General features: G+C 38.9%; 1 non-coding gene across 1 annotated transcript; it reads right to left on the bottom strand.

The window, feature by feature from the left end:
- Positions 1-13464: 13464 nt before the first annotated feature.
- Trnas-cga lies at positions 13465-13539 on the bottom strand. Its single transcript has one exon. It is a non-coding gene; the product is annotated as a tRNA-Ser (tRNA).
- Positions 13540-15257: the final 1718 nt, after the last annotated feature.

Genomic DNA, 15257 nt, shown 5'->3' with positions numbered 1-15257 from the left:
GGCTCGAAGGTTGCATTAGAGCTTGGGTGGAGCCTGGAAGTGAACACTAGGTTCCAGCAAGGTGGGTGCCGCTCGGTAAATCGTTGTTGTGTGCTGTAGGAATCACAAGATCGCCGCGGCACGGAACGAGGTGACTCAAATTTCCACCTGCCTTCACATGGAAAGCTATTTGGGACCCAAAACCAAGGAGTTCTTACATAAATAGATTTTATGATGAGCATCCGTTATTGCAATTTCACTGGTTGTAATGGGTGATACCTATTTACTAGTAACTTTCAGTGGTGCCTATAGCGCCGATTGGTTCAGTACTGGGAACTGAGTTTTCTAATTTGAATGCATTTCTTAACTCAGTTTTGTAGTTTGAGTGATTTCCTTAAGGGGCCTTTGTCTTTGTTCTTGCAAACTGCCTTAAAGCAAAAGCTCTATAATGGTCAGTTATGAAATTTCATATCTGTCTTTCAGTACTTAATGGATATAGCAAAATTTTACTATGTGTTCATCCTTAATAGAGCAGAGGTTGAAAATACCGCTTCAGTTGTAAATTACTTTAGTTTCACACACCCGGTTTCGGACTGTTATAAGCCCATCCTCAGGAGTCGTAGCTGTGCTGCAGTCCCCGAGCGCAACGTGTACCAGGCGCGGTGTGCTGCCTAGGATCTGTTCTGCGCTCATAGGCAGTACACCGCGCCAGGTACACGTTGCGCTCGGGGACTGCAGCACAGCTACGACACCTGAGGATGGGCTTAGAACAGTCCAAAACCGGGCGTGTGAAACTAAAGTAATTTACAACTGGAGCGGTATTTTTAACCACCGCTGAAATGCACGGTTGCGGATGTTCTGCCAACAGGATTGTTTCTAGCTCGATAGAACAGTTGTCCTTTTTGAACTGCATTTTAGTTAAGTCCTTTGATAATTTTAATAAACAATGGCAAGGGTAATTTCCACCCTTTTATTTAAATTTTGGGTAAGTTGGTCAAATAAAATGAATGAGATAAAGTCCGCTCCAGGATTAATAAGTAACTCCGTGATTTTTACAGTTTTTATATAAGCGAAGGGGGTTAATGGTATCTGGACTAACTGCTGTTTTAAGGTTGCTCCAATGTTGCTTGACCGAGGAGGGGCCGGTCTCGGCTTCATGTTTATGGGGCTTATGGTACCCACTACTGAGTAATGTGAAAAATGTTCGTTGTAAATCTTTAATTATAATAAATTGTCAGCTCGTAAAACATACGGCCTCTGGGGATGAGTTATCTTCTAAACTTGAATGTAAATCATCCTTCCTACTCTCCTTGGATTACTTTCCCCCTTTCTTTGATTCATGCTTGTGATGTTTGAATACTTGGTACCTGACATTTAGTTATGAGAGTTTACATTCTAAAGTTTGTCTTAGTAGAGTCAGAGTGATCATTAAGAAACAATAGGCTTGTTCCATGTTTGAATAGGTGAAAAAATGTACCAAAAGTAGACAAAAATATTTAGTAAGAAACAGCTCTAAAATGCATCGCTCAAGAGCTATGAGCACCTATTCGTCTTCAATGCTGTGAAACACATCCATTGTATGTTCTTTGCTACTACGACCGAACTACGCAATGCAGAAACCAAATGAGGACTGAGTCCTTTGTTATAATCAATGGATACTTCACGCAGTAAGCATCTGTTAGTCCTGTTAGTGTTTAGGGTATTCGTATTTCAATTCAAACGCTGCACCTGCGGTTTAGAGGTACCATCTCTGAATAGTAATCGAAACGTCATCGGTCGGTGTTTGAAACCTGCCACCACTTAAATTTGGATTAATAATCAGCATCGGCGGCGAAGACTTCCGACATAGGCGACCTGGTCAAAGAGGGCGAAGGAGTTGGCGGAGGTTCAAGAACACTCTTGTGGTGTGGGAAACTGCCCCTAAAGGCGGGAGACTCTGCAATGACCAACAGGACGAGGATGCAGAATGCAATGAAATGCACTGCATCAAAGACACATTATATGAATCCCCAGGTCATGCGACCTGTAACTGAAAAAGTGTCATCATGATCTCTCTATTGCCAAAAGATTCCGAAACAGTCCACTATTCGGATCTCTGGGAGAGGACTGCATAGTGGGATGTGACCATGAGAAAAATAATGAAAGATTAACGAAAGATAACCTACGAGACGAGGCGTGGAATATCAGAAGCTTGAACGTGGTAGGGAAGCTAAAAAAATCTCAAAAGGGAAATCCAAAGGCGGAACCTAGATATAGTAGGGGTCACTGAAGTGCAATGTAAAGAAGAGAAGGATTTCTGATCGGATGAGTATAGGGTAATATCAACAGGAGCAGAAGAGAAATTCTTTATGAATAGGAAGGTGAGGCAGAGTGTGTAATACTAAGGAATGACGAGTCAAGCATGAATTTCTCTAACGCTATAGGTACAGCAATAAGGAGTAGCTCAGTTGGAGTACAGTTGAAAAGGAATGGACATCCGTAAAAAAAGCAATCATAGAAACTGGAAATATGAATATAGGTACAAAGAAGGTAACTAAAAAGAAAGCATGAGTAACAGAAGTAATACTTGAGTTCAACGATTAAAGAATGAGTGCAAAAATGTTCAGTGAAATTCAGGAATACAGAAATACAAGTCGCTGAGAAATGAAATAAATACGAAGTCCAGGGAATCTGAGACAGCATGGCTGCATGGTAAATGTCAGGAAATCGAAAAAGAAATGATTGTCAGAAAGACTGACTCAGCATATAGGAAAGTAAAGGCTAGGGTAGTAACATTAAGTGGGCAACGGGAATTTCACTGTTAAATGCAGATGTGAGAGCGGATAGGAGGAAACAGCACATTGAAGGCTTATATGAGGGGGAAAATTCGTCTGATATGATATAAGAAGAAACGGGAAATAATTTGTAAGAGTTAGGGGATCCAGTATTAGAATCATAAATTAAGAGAGGTTTGGAGGAGTTTAGACGAAATTACGCAGAAGGGATACATAACATTTCATCAGAATCTGTAAAATCATATGGGGAGGAAGTGGCAAAAAAAAAAATCATTGAAGTTAGTGTGCAGAATGAGTCTGGTGAGCTTACATCTGACTGGAAAAATATCATCCACATAATTCAAAAGACTGCAAGAGCTGACAAGTGCGAGGATTATCGCACAATCAGCGCAACGGTGTCTGACAGTGTAAAATGCTGCAAGATGTTTGAAAGCCTGAGAGAAATAGGAGTAAACTATAGGGAGAGATGGGTAATACACAGTAAGTACAAGAGCCAAGAGAGAATAAGAAGAGTGCAAGACCAACAACGAATTGCTCGGATTAAAGAAAGGTGTAAGACAGGGATGTAGTCTTTCACCCCTATTGTTCAATCAGTACATCGAACAAGCAATGATGGAAATAGATGAAAGTTTCAGGAGATGAATTACAATTCAAGGTCCAAGGTGAGAGGATACCAATGTTAAAATTCGTTGATGACATTACGGTCTGGAATGAAAGTGAAGATGAATTGCATGATATGCTAAATGGAATAACCAGTCTGATGAGTACAGATTATGGATAGGGAGAAAATCAAAGATCAAAGACTAAAGTAATCAGAAGTAGCAGAAATGAGAAAAACAAGAAATTTAACATAAGGGTTGATGGCCACGAATTAGATAAGAAATTCTGCTATCCAGGCAGCTAAATAACTAGTGACAGATAGAGCAAGGAGGATATCAAAAGCAGAGTAGTAATGCCAAAAAGTTCATTCCTGGACAAGAGAAGTCTACTAGTATCTAACATAGGTCTTAATTTAAGGAAGAAATTTCTGAAAACGTACGTATTGAGCGCAGTGTGAAAAATAGGTAGAATGATAAGATATGAGGAGGTTCTGCACAGAACTGGAGAGGAAAAGAATGTGGAAAACACTCAAATATACAAATATGTCTGACATGCTCAAAAAACAGGGAACTGCCATGCTTTGAGACTAGTAAGTAGTGCACTGATAATGGCTAGGCACTAGCCAAAATCTGCATATGCCAAATAAAACCTGCAATAAAGGACAACTGTTTGCTGAGCTCTATCATTTATAAATCAGATCACAGTCACTGAGTGTACCCACGTTCGTTAGAGAAGGTAACCTGATCAAAATTATTGTATGGTTTTCATTCTTAAAAAATAGAAAAATTAACTAGTTTTATTCATAATTTTGGTACATTTTCAGAGGATAACTCAGATCCTGCAAATTATATCTACTGGCCCCCATTATATATCTAGCTCATTGAACGAAAATTATGCATAAAAATATCAAAATTTTTGAATTTTGCATTTAATTTTTTTATATATTCCCCTGTCATAAAAAATCGGTTTAATAAACTAAGGGAAACGAATTATTTTATTAGAAAAACAGTTTCTATGTTTAATTTTTCATATTTTTGTTTTAAAATGAATGAGTTGGGTATTAATCAACATTTTGTAAGTAACTACTAAGATCTAAGAAACCTGACAAAAAGTATATGCACCAGCGCAGCATCAAGTAAGAGTAATAATATTAATTAAAGTAATAATTTGTAATCATGAAATTCATTATTACTACTTTTCATTCTCTTCAATCCATTGTATCTCAGTTTAATCAGCACTTCTCCAAAAAATTTAAAATCCCAGTTCTAATTAATTTCAAAAAATCTATCAGGTGAAAGAATCTTAAACTGTTATTAAGCTCCATACAAATTTTTTGTCTGTATATAGTATTAAAATACTCTCATTGAGTAATGTTTATAATACATTTACTTCTGGCTCACTGATTTTATCATACAAATTACAACTACTTACACTACTGAGCTTCTTGAGTAGGGGCTCCATTTAGACAGAAAAAAATTTTACTAGAATTTTATTTATTTTTTATTGCTGTTGAAGAGATGTATGATACACCTGAATCAAAATCTTTGGTAACGAATGTGATGATAATGAATGGTAACCTAAGAGCAACATACATATTTTATTTTCCAAAATATATCTTTTACCAACATAAGGGTTCAATCTATTTGTATTTACCTTAATTGAATAACTTTAATATTTAATGTTTTGTATTAAACTCATAGTTCTGTAATATTAAGTACTGTCAAACCAACAGTCTTCATAATCTACTAAGATTATTTTGTTTTTAATTACATATTACGGAGAACTTAGCCTCCTCTTCAACCAACTAAACTACCACGTAATCCTCTTATCCGAAACGTGGTTGAAACCACACATATCCTCTGCATCTTTTCATCTCCAAGGGTACACATTTCTTAGGGCAGACAGATCAAAAAAGCGAGGCGGCGGGGTCGGCGCGTATATACGAACAGATCTCAAAGCGAAAGTCTTATGTACGTCAAATCCTGCTGAAGACAAAGAGGCTGAATTCATGTTCATTGAAATAAATATACAAAGTCGGAAATTCTTGACTGGCGTCGTGTACAAGCCGCCAAAAATAAGCTCAATGAGTTCCTTCCAGTCGGAATTACATTCACTTCAGTGTCAATACGAACATGTCATCGTAATGGGTGACTTGAACATAGACCTGCTAAGAGACACTCCCTCCGCAATAAACCTAAGAAGACTGTTTAGTTGCAATAGCATGAACATTCTTCCATTACAACCTACACACCATACGGCGCACAGTCATACTCTTATAGACGTAATCGCAACGAAACAGACTGACAAAGTAAGAGAAGTTGGTCAAACATCGGCCCCTGGCCTCTCAGCACATGATGTAATGTTCCTGGCCTACTCTGTGCAGCCCCCAAGGATCAAATCGCGTTACATAACTTGTAGGAACATGAAACGTATTGACCTTGACGCTCTAACAGCCGATTGCTCAGAAATCTCATGGCATCAAATAATCAGAAAACCCACAATCGACGGCTAAATTAATGAACTTGGTGATAAACTCACTGCCCTCTATGACAAACATGCACCTGTGCGCACAATCCGTGTAAGAAAATCTCCTGCTCCATGGCTGACAGCTGAATTACGTCAAATGATGACTAATATGGATGCTGCCCACAGGCGTTTCAAGGCAGATCCGAAACCCGAGCGTTTCGAAGAATATAGAAAGCTACGGAACAGAGTGAAACAATGCATTCGCAATGCTGAAATCAGGCACGCTCGCTCCCTTGTATGCAGCGATCTGACGCCCACGACTCTATGGAAGAATCTCCGTAGCTTGGGGGTCGGAAAGGCAAAATCGGAAACTACTTTTCATGTGTCAGCTAACGAATTAAATGAATTCTTCTCTGCACCTCTGAATACCAGCACAGCTGATAATTACCGTCCACAAGAATCCCCAAACAGGATAACTAACAACGATACCTTCCATCTAAAACATGTAAAAACAAATACGGCAAGAAAAGCAATAATGAGAATCTCTTCTGATGCAATAGGCAACGACAGTATCGGTATAACCATGATTAAGAATGTTTCCGATATCTTAGTACCTGTCTTAAGTGACATATTTAATTTTTCCCTCGTGAACGGAATATATCCCACTGCATGGAAAAGAAGCCTAATTCGACCCATCCCTAAGATCGAAGACCCGCAACTGCCTAGTGATTACCGACCAATTAGCATACTGCCCGCTGTTTCCAAAGCACTTGAATATATTGTTCATGACCAAATCACTGAACACTTGCATGAATTCAGCCTATATGACAAATTTCAATCTGGTTTCCATAAACATCACAGCACAAACACTGCTCTAATTAAAGTAACTGATGACCTGAAATATGCCATCGACAATCGAAAGGCAACAATATTGACGCTACTGGACTTCAGCAAAGCTTTTGACACTGTTTACTTTGACATATTGCTCAGAAAAATGCAACAGCTTAATTTCTCTGATAGTGCAATGAGATGGTTTGAAAGCTACTTCAAAGACAGACAGCAATGTGTTGTCTGCGTAAATGAAAAATCTTCCTGGAAACATGTTTCCTCGGGAGTGCCACAAGGATCAGTCTTAGGACCACTTTCGTTTTCTTTATATGTCAACGATATTTCGTCGGTTCTGTCCTCCTGTAAATATCATTTCTATGCCGACGACCTCCAGCTCTACCTAAGCGTAAGACCTGAAGATGTAAACATTGCAATCGCTCAGATGAATGATGATCTGTCTTCAGTAGTGACATGGGCGAAAAACCTGGGGCTTAAACTAAATGCAAAAAAGACGCAAGTAATCTTAATAGCCCATCAGAAATTAATAAGTTCAGATTTCCGCGAACGGCTACCTCCTATTCTGCTCGACGGTACTCCAATACCATATTAGAAAACAGTGAAGAACTTGGGTGTAACTTTGGTTGAGCATCTCAACTGGGCGGAGAATACAGTCGCAGTGTGCCGAAAGACGTCTGCTTGTCTCTATGCTCTCAAAAATTTCGGAACATATCTCCACAGGACTTGAAACGCCAGCTCGTGCAAGCACTCGTTCTACCGAACCTCCACTATTGTGATGTGATTCAACAAGGCATGAGTAGTGGAAACAAAAGACGGCTAGAGCTAACCATGAATGCCTGTGTGCTTTACACCTGCAACATTCGCCGATATGATCATGTTAGTGCTTCATACTTCGAGCTAGGGTGGCTGCGGCCAGACAAATTGCGTGACTACCACACTCAATGTCTACTCCACCGACTCCTTGTCGCGCGAGCACCCCAGTACCTTGCTTCAGAGATTAAAAACCTGTCATGTCATCATAATCGAAACACGAGGTCACTCTTATTTGGTATCCTAACTGTGCCACTCACAAAACAAAAACTTTTGCAACTCCTTCTCAGTTGCCGCTGTCCGCCTCTGGAACAAACTGCACCTTACCTTGCGCAAAATTCGATCTCCTGCTGCTTTTAAGAAGAAGTTGAAGCATTTCCTACTATCATCCTCACAAAGTTCTCCACAAAATTAATGTACAAGGACAATCCCCTCATCTGTCAAATAGCAAAGCTAGCGTCTCCTATCTTGCTCCTGAGATGCCTTCCTCTTCATCTATCTCTATTAGCCACGCAATCTTCTTTTCCTTTATGTTTCCTTAATTATGCTTCATCATGTCTCTATTCGTCTCCTCCCTTCACCATGAGTCTCCCTCATACTCCCTGCTGCCAGCACTCCTATCTAAAATCCGTCTCTTCAATAATGTCTAATAATAACAGTACTTGTGACCTAAGAATATAAACTCTATATGTATGTATTTTTCCAGGTGTACCTTTCAAATTGTTTATTTCACTTTTTGTACTAGATGTAGTTTAACATGCTACTAAAACATATGAATGTAAAATAAGTAGAATGCCTGGTTAGATGTAAGAGAGGGCCTGATGGTCCTAATCTTGCCAGGTTAAATAAATCAATAAATAAACAAAATAAATAAATGTTTGTTGATAGCTTTCTACTTTCCCCAACTTCATAAGCACACATTTTTGATCTCAAACTACAAAATTATTCCATTATTTTTCATTAGATTCAGCTTTGATTTCTCCTAGGACTTTCTTGTTTACTTTTAGAATATTGTGTATGTTATTTCTTGGATACTCACATGTATCAAACTTACCAACTATTGATTTCATGTCTTCAGAGAATCATTAGCCAGTATGTTGTAGGTATAAACATTTGTTTCAGCAAAGCAAAGCTCAATACATTCACCATAGTTTAGTTTCATAACTATATAGAACGAAACATATGTGAGTTTCTTAAACAAATCAATTATATTCATGCTAATGTAAATTGGTTTATTAAATATAATATTTGGTTAGTTATTGTTAATTGCAACAATATATTCATTAATGGTTTTGCCACAAGTCTCTCAATTTACCTCCATCTGAAAGTAATTTTACATCTATTCTCTTTTTAGTATTTCCATCGTTTTTCCAAACACTGAATTATCCACCAATTTGTATAAAATCTTTTTTTTAACTGTCCTTGGCTTTCAACCTCATTTCTGTATTCGTATCTATATATTTTCTCATCCAATCAGATTATCTACATTTTAGGATGGTGTATTTTTGTTACTGTCATTTCTACAGACAATTACTTTTAAATATTTTTATACTGAGCAACATAATCATTATCATCATCCAGAGTGGTGATCAACTTATTTTTTAGTTCTAGGCACAATTTTTTGTGAGCTAATGGTATATATGTATCCAAATCATACAATTTGCTAGGATATTCTAGATCCACTTCAAATATATATCCAATTTTAAAAGTATCTGATATCTCACTTATTTTGTTAGAATCAAAAGATTCTGGTTCATAGCATTCAAATCGGGCATATGGTAAATATTGACTTATACTATACCATACAGATTGTTTGTATCTAAATATGCTACATAATTTTATATCTTGTATACATCACAATCTTTCAGATATTTGTTATTCACCATAGCATCTCTTTTACAACTTTGGGATATGTCACATATTATTCTTTTTCCTAGGATTAGAATCACATTATAATTATATAACAATTGAAGTGGTTGTCTATTGATTTTTCGTATTGCATCTCTAGATGAACCAGGTGTGACAAAATATCAAGATGAGTCCAAATCATGTGTTTTTATGTAATGTTTCCTGAAATTTTGAAACACATCAACCAATAACAAAATATCAGTTTTAAGATACAAATCATGAGATTCACCAAGATTTCATATATTTAATTTTTTGCAAACTAAATTTGCATGTTTGTAATCTTCATCCCTTAGTTCACAGTTACTCAGTTTACTGTAAAATTTTACTTTTGTGGGAAGCTGCTCCAATTCAAATCTTTTCCAAGATACCGTTAACTGTATGGGTACAGACCTTTTCTGATCAGTAGATTTAATAACCCCCATGAACCATGGACCTTGCGGTTTGTGGGGAGGCTTCCGTGCCTCAATGATACAGATAGCCATACTGTAGGTGCAACCACAATGGAGGGGTATCTGTTGGGAGGCCAGACAAACGTGTGGTTCCTGAAGTGGGGCAGCAGCCTTTTCAGTAGTTGCAGGGGCAACAGTCTGGATGGTTGACTGATCTGGCCTTGTAACACTAACCAAAATGGCCTTGCTGTTCTGGTACTGCGAACAGCTGAAAGCAGCGGGAAACTACAGCCGTAATTTTTCCCGAGGGCATGCAGCTTTACTGTATAGTTAAATGATGATGGCGTCTTCTTGGGTAAAATATTCTGGAGGTAAAATAGTCCCCCATTCCGATCTCCTGGCGGAGACTATTCAACCGGACGTTGTTATCAGGAGAGAGAAAACTGGTGTTCTGAGGATCGGAGCGTGGAATGTCAGATCCCTTAATTGGGCAGGTACGTTAGAAAATTAAAAAGGGAAATGGATAGGTTAAACTTAGATATAGTGGAAATTAGTGAAGTTCGGTGGCAGGAGGAACAAGACTTTTGGTCAGGCGAATACAGGGTTATAAATACAAAAGCAAATAGAGGTAATGCAGGAGTAGGTTTAATAATGAAGAAAAAGTAACAGTATGGGTAAGATTCTACAAACAGCATAATGAACGCATAATTGTGGCCAAGATAGACACAAAGGCCATGCCTACTACAGTAGAACAAGTTTAAATGCCAACTAGCTCAGCAGATGATGAAGAAATTTATGAAATGTATGACGAGATAAAAGAAATTATTCAGGTAGTGAAGGGAGACGAAAATTTAATAGTCATAGGTGACTGGAATTCGGTAGTAGGAAAAGGGAGAGAAGGAAACACAGTAGGTGAATATGGATTGGGGCTAAGAAATGAAACCAGAAGCCGCCAGGTAGAATTTTGCACAGAGCATAACTTAATCATAGCTGACACTTGGTTTAAGAATCATGAAAGAAGGTTGTATACATGGAAGAACCCTGGCGATACTAAAAGGTATCAAATAGATTGAATAATGGTAAGACAGAGATTTAGGAACCAGGTTTTAAATTGTAAGATATTTCCAGGGGCAGATGCGGACTCTGACCACAATCTATTAGTTATAAACTGTGGATTAAAACTGAAGAAACTGCAAAAAGGTGGGAATTTAAGGAGATGGGACCTGGATAAACTGAAAGAACCAGAGGTTGTACAGAGTATCAGGGAGAGCATAAGAGAAGAATTGACAGGATTGGGGGAAAGAAATAGAGTAGGAGAAGAATGGGTAGCTTTGAGGGATGAAATATTGACGGCAGCAGAGGATCAAATAGGTAAAAAGACAAGGGCTAGTAGAAACCCATGGGTAACAGAAGAAATATTGAATTTAATTGATGAAAGGAGAAAATTTAAAAATGCAGTAAATGAAGCAAGCAAAAAGGAATACAAACGTCTCAGAAATGAGATGGACAGTAAGAACAAAATGGTTAAGCAGGGATGGCTAGACGACAAATGTAAGGATGTAGAGGCTTATCTCACTAGGGGTAAGACAGAGACTGCCTACAGGACAATTAAAGAGACCTTTGGAGAAAGCAGAACCACTTGCACCAATATCAAGAGCTTTGATGGAAACCCAGTTATGAACGAAGAATGGAACGCAGAAAGGCGGAAGGAGTACATAGTGGGTCTGTACAAGGGCGATGTACTTGAGGACAATATTATGGAAATGGAAGAGGATGTAGATGAAGATGAAATGAGAGATATGATATTGCGTGAAGAGTTTGCAAAAGCGCTGAAAGACCAGAGTCGTATCAAGGCCCCAGGAATAGACAACATTCCATTAGAACTACTGACAGCCTTGGGAGAGCCAGTCCTGAAAAAACTCTACCATCTGGTGAACAAAATGTATGAAACAGGCGAAATACCCTCAGACTTCAAGAAGAATATAATAATACCAATCCCAAAGAAAGCAGGTGTTGTCAGATGTGAAAATTACCGAACTATCAGTTTAATAAGTTACTGCTGCAAAATACTAACGCAAATTCTTTACAGACGAATGGAAAAACTGATAGAAACCGACCTCGGGGAAGATCAGTTTAGATTCCGTAGAAATGTTGGAACACGTGAGGCAATACTGACCCTACGACTTGTCTTAGACGAAAGATTAAGGAAAGGCAAACCTACGTTTCTAGCATTTGTAGACTCAGAGAAAGCTTTTGACAATGTTGACTGGAATACTCTCTTTCAAATTCAGAAGGTGGCAGGGGTAAAATACAGAGAGCGAAAGGCTATTTACAATTTGTACTGAAACCAGATGGCAGTTATGAGTCGTGAGGGATGAAAGGGAAGCAGTGGTTAGGAAGGGAGTGAGACAGGGTTGTATCCCCATTGTTATTCAATCTGTATATTGTGCAAGCAATAAAGGAAACACAAGAAAAGTTCGGAGTAGGTATTAAAATCCATGGAGAAGAAATGAAAACTTTGTGGTTCGCCGATGAGATTGTAACTCTGTCAGAGACGGCAAAGTACTTGGAAGAGCAGTTGAACGGAATGGACAGTGTCTTGAAAGGAGGGTTAAAGATGGACATCAACAAAAGCAAAACGAAGATAATGGAATGTAGTCGAATTAAGTTGGGTGATGCTGAGGGAATTAGATTAGGAAATAAGACCTAAAGTAGTAAAGGAGTTTAGCTATTTGGGAAGCAAAATAACTGATGATGGTACAAGCAGAGAGGATATAAAATGTAGACTGGCAATGGCAAGGAGAACGTTTCTGAAGAAGAGGAATTTGTTTACATCGAGTATAGATTTAAATGTCAGGACGTTGTTTCTGAAAGTATTTGTATGGAGTGTAGCCATGTATGGAAGTGAAACGTGGACGATAAATAGCTTAGACAAGAAGAGAAAAGAAGCTTTCGAAATGTGCTGCTACAGAAGAATTCTGAAGATTAGATGGGTAGATCACATAACTAATGATGAGGTATTGAATAGAATTGGGGGGAAGAGGAGTTTGTGGCACAACTTGACTAGAAGAAGGGATCGGTTGGAAGGACATGTTCTGGGACATCGAGGGATCACCAATTTAGTATTGGAGGGCAGCGTGGAGGGTAAAATGTAGAGGGAGACCAAGAGATGAATATACTAAGCAGATTCAGAAGGATGTAGATTGCAGTAGGAACTGGGAGATGAAGAAGCTTGCACAGGATAGAGTAGCATGGAGAGCTGCATCAAACTAGTCTCATGACTGAAGACCACAACAACAACAATAGATTTAATAAATGGTGAGGCAAAAATTTACCAATGTTTCTCATCTAATTCTTCCTCATATTTGATGAAAGTCTGTTAACACCTTTATCCATCAATCTAAAAGTGTCAATAAATCTCTGCTTCTGATTTTCTGTTGTCTTTCTGAAACTAATGTATCTTTATACGTTGTTGGGTATCTAACTATTGTTTTTTTTATCATAACCGAGTTCTTTTATAATCAAATGAAAATCAAAACATGAGAGATTGTGAAAATAAGTTGGAGTAAAATTATGATGCTTCAGCTATAAATTACACCATCATAAAACAGATGCAGATACTTCCAGAATGAGATTTTCACTCTGCAGCGGAGTGTGCGCTGATATGAAACTTCCTGGCAGATTAAAACTGTGTGCTCGACCGAGACTCGAACTCGGGACCTTTGCCTTTCGCGGGCAAGTGCTCTACCAACTGAGCTACCGAAGCACGACTCACGCCCGGTACTCACAGCTTTACTTCTGCCAGTACCTCGTCTCCTACCTTCCAAACTTTACAGAAGCTCTCCTGCGAACCTTGCAGAACTAGCACTCCTGAAAGAAAGGATATTGCGGAGACATGGCTTAGCCACAGCCTGGGGGATGTTTCCAGAATGAGATTTTCACTCTGCAGCGGAGTGTGCGCTGATATGAAACTTCCTGGCAGATTAAAACTGTGTGCCCGACCGAGACTCGAACTCGGGACCTTTGCCTTTCGCGGGCAAGTGCTCTACCAACTGAGCTACCGAAGCACGACTCACGCCCGGTACTCACAGCTTTACTTCTGCCAGTACCTCGTCTCCTACCTTCCAAACTTTCCCGTTAAGGAGAGCCGGAGCTGGTCAAATCCAAAAAATTACGATTTTTTTGACACCGAAAATTAATTGGAACATTCCTCTTTAAGGTAAACTTCGAATTATTGTTCTACTCGCCCTGCAGAGGAAATGGGCGGCCGCTGAATGCATCTCACGCCCTCTGGTGATTTCCTGGCGAACTGCTTGGGATTTTATGGGCCTGTTACGCATACAGCGCCTTATTTTATGCATACAGCGAGTGTGCAAGGATTGGCTACATTGTTTTCTGTGACAAATGAAGCGCTAAGGGCACTCAACATCGTCTCTTTGCTGTTTACCGTTTCGAATTCAGTGTTGCGCCTGTTGTTGGTAGTATTTTACTTCTTGTGTAAGGCGTTGTTCTGGTTAGGATGCCACGTTTTAGTCACCGTGTATATATATAAGAAGAGGAAGAACGTAGGGAAAAGAAAATTAACACTAATACCAAGTTGCGATACTACAATTACTGAAACAGTGCGTGCTTCTGCTAAGCAACACATTGCCGGCCATAGCCCTGTGACATCCTCTAGCTAGAAGCTGACTGGTGGAAATGATAGATTTCGGGAATATGTTAGTGACAGTGATGATATTAACGAAGTATTGGATTATTATCTTCTGTGCTGAAAGACAGTGTTCTGTGCAAAATGTGTTCAAGTGTAGGAGTAGGACTAGAGATGACAAAGCACTTTGGTTTAGCTTGTGAGATGAAGATAATCTGTGCATGTTGCAAGTATCAAGTGACTTTCTACAATTCACATGCCAGTCCCTTTGGTGAAAATGGACGATCTAGAGTGTTTGATGTGAATGTTCGACTTGTGTATGGTCTTCGATCCATTGGAAAAGGGTCTGCTGCTGGTAAACTGTTTTGTGGTATTATGAACTTGCCATCGCCTCCAAGCAAATTTGGGTACTACTGTGAACTGGTAGGATCCTCTGTTGAAGATGTGGCTTTGAAAACCATGAAGGAAGCAGTGGAGGAATCTGTAGAAATGAATGGTGGCTCTAGGGATTTGGTACTGGCAAAAGAGGGGTCATAAATCCCTGAATGGGGTTGTAACTACTACTTGTGGTGATAGTGTAAAAGTGATAGATGTTGCAATATTATCAAAACATTGTAGGTGCAAAAATTAAATCAAAGAAGAGCACAGTGGAACCTGTGACGCAAATTTTAGTGGATCAAGTGGAGCAATGGAAGTGGATGGAATGAAACAAATTTTTGAACGTTCAGTTCCCAGATACAACGATAGGTACAGATACTACCTTGGGGATGGTGACTCCAAAGGTTTCAAGACTATAGAGGAACTGAAACCATATGGAAATGAATTTGTAGTTGAAAA

The sequence above is a fragment of the Schistocerca piceifrons genome, chromosome 7 (assembly GCF_021461385.2).
Source record: "Schistocerca piceifrons isolate TAMUIC-IGC-003096 chromosome 7, iqSchPice1.1, whole genome shotgun sequence".
Classification (NCBI taxonomy): domain Eukaryota; kingdom Metazoa; phylum Arthropoda; class Insecta; order Orthoptera; family Acrididae; genus Schistocerca; species Schistocerca piceifrons.
Note: the sequence above shows the minus strand (reverse complement) of the source record. Positions and strands in the feature narration are given on the sequence as shown.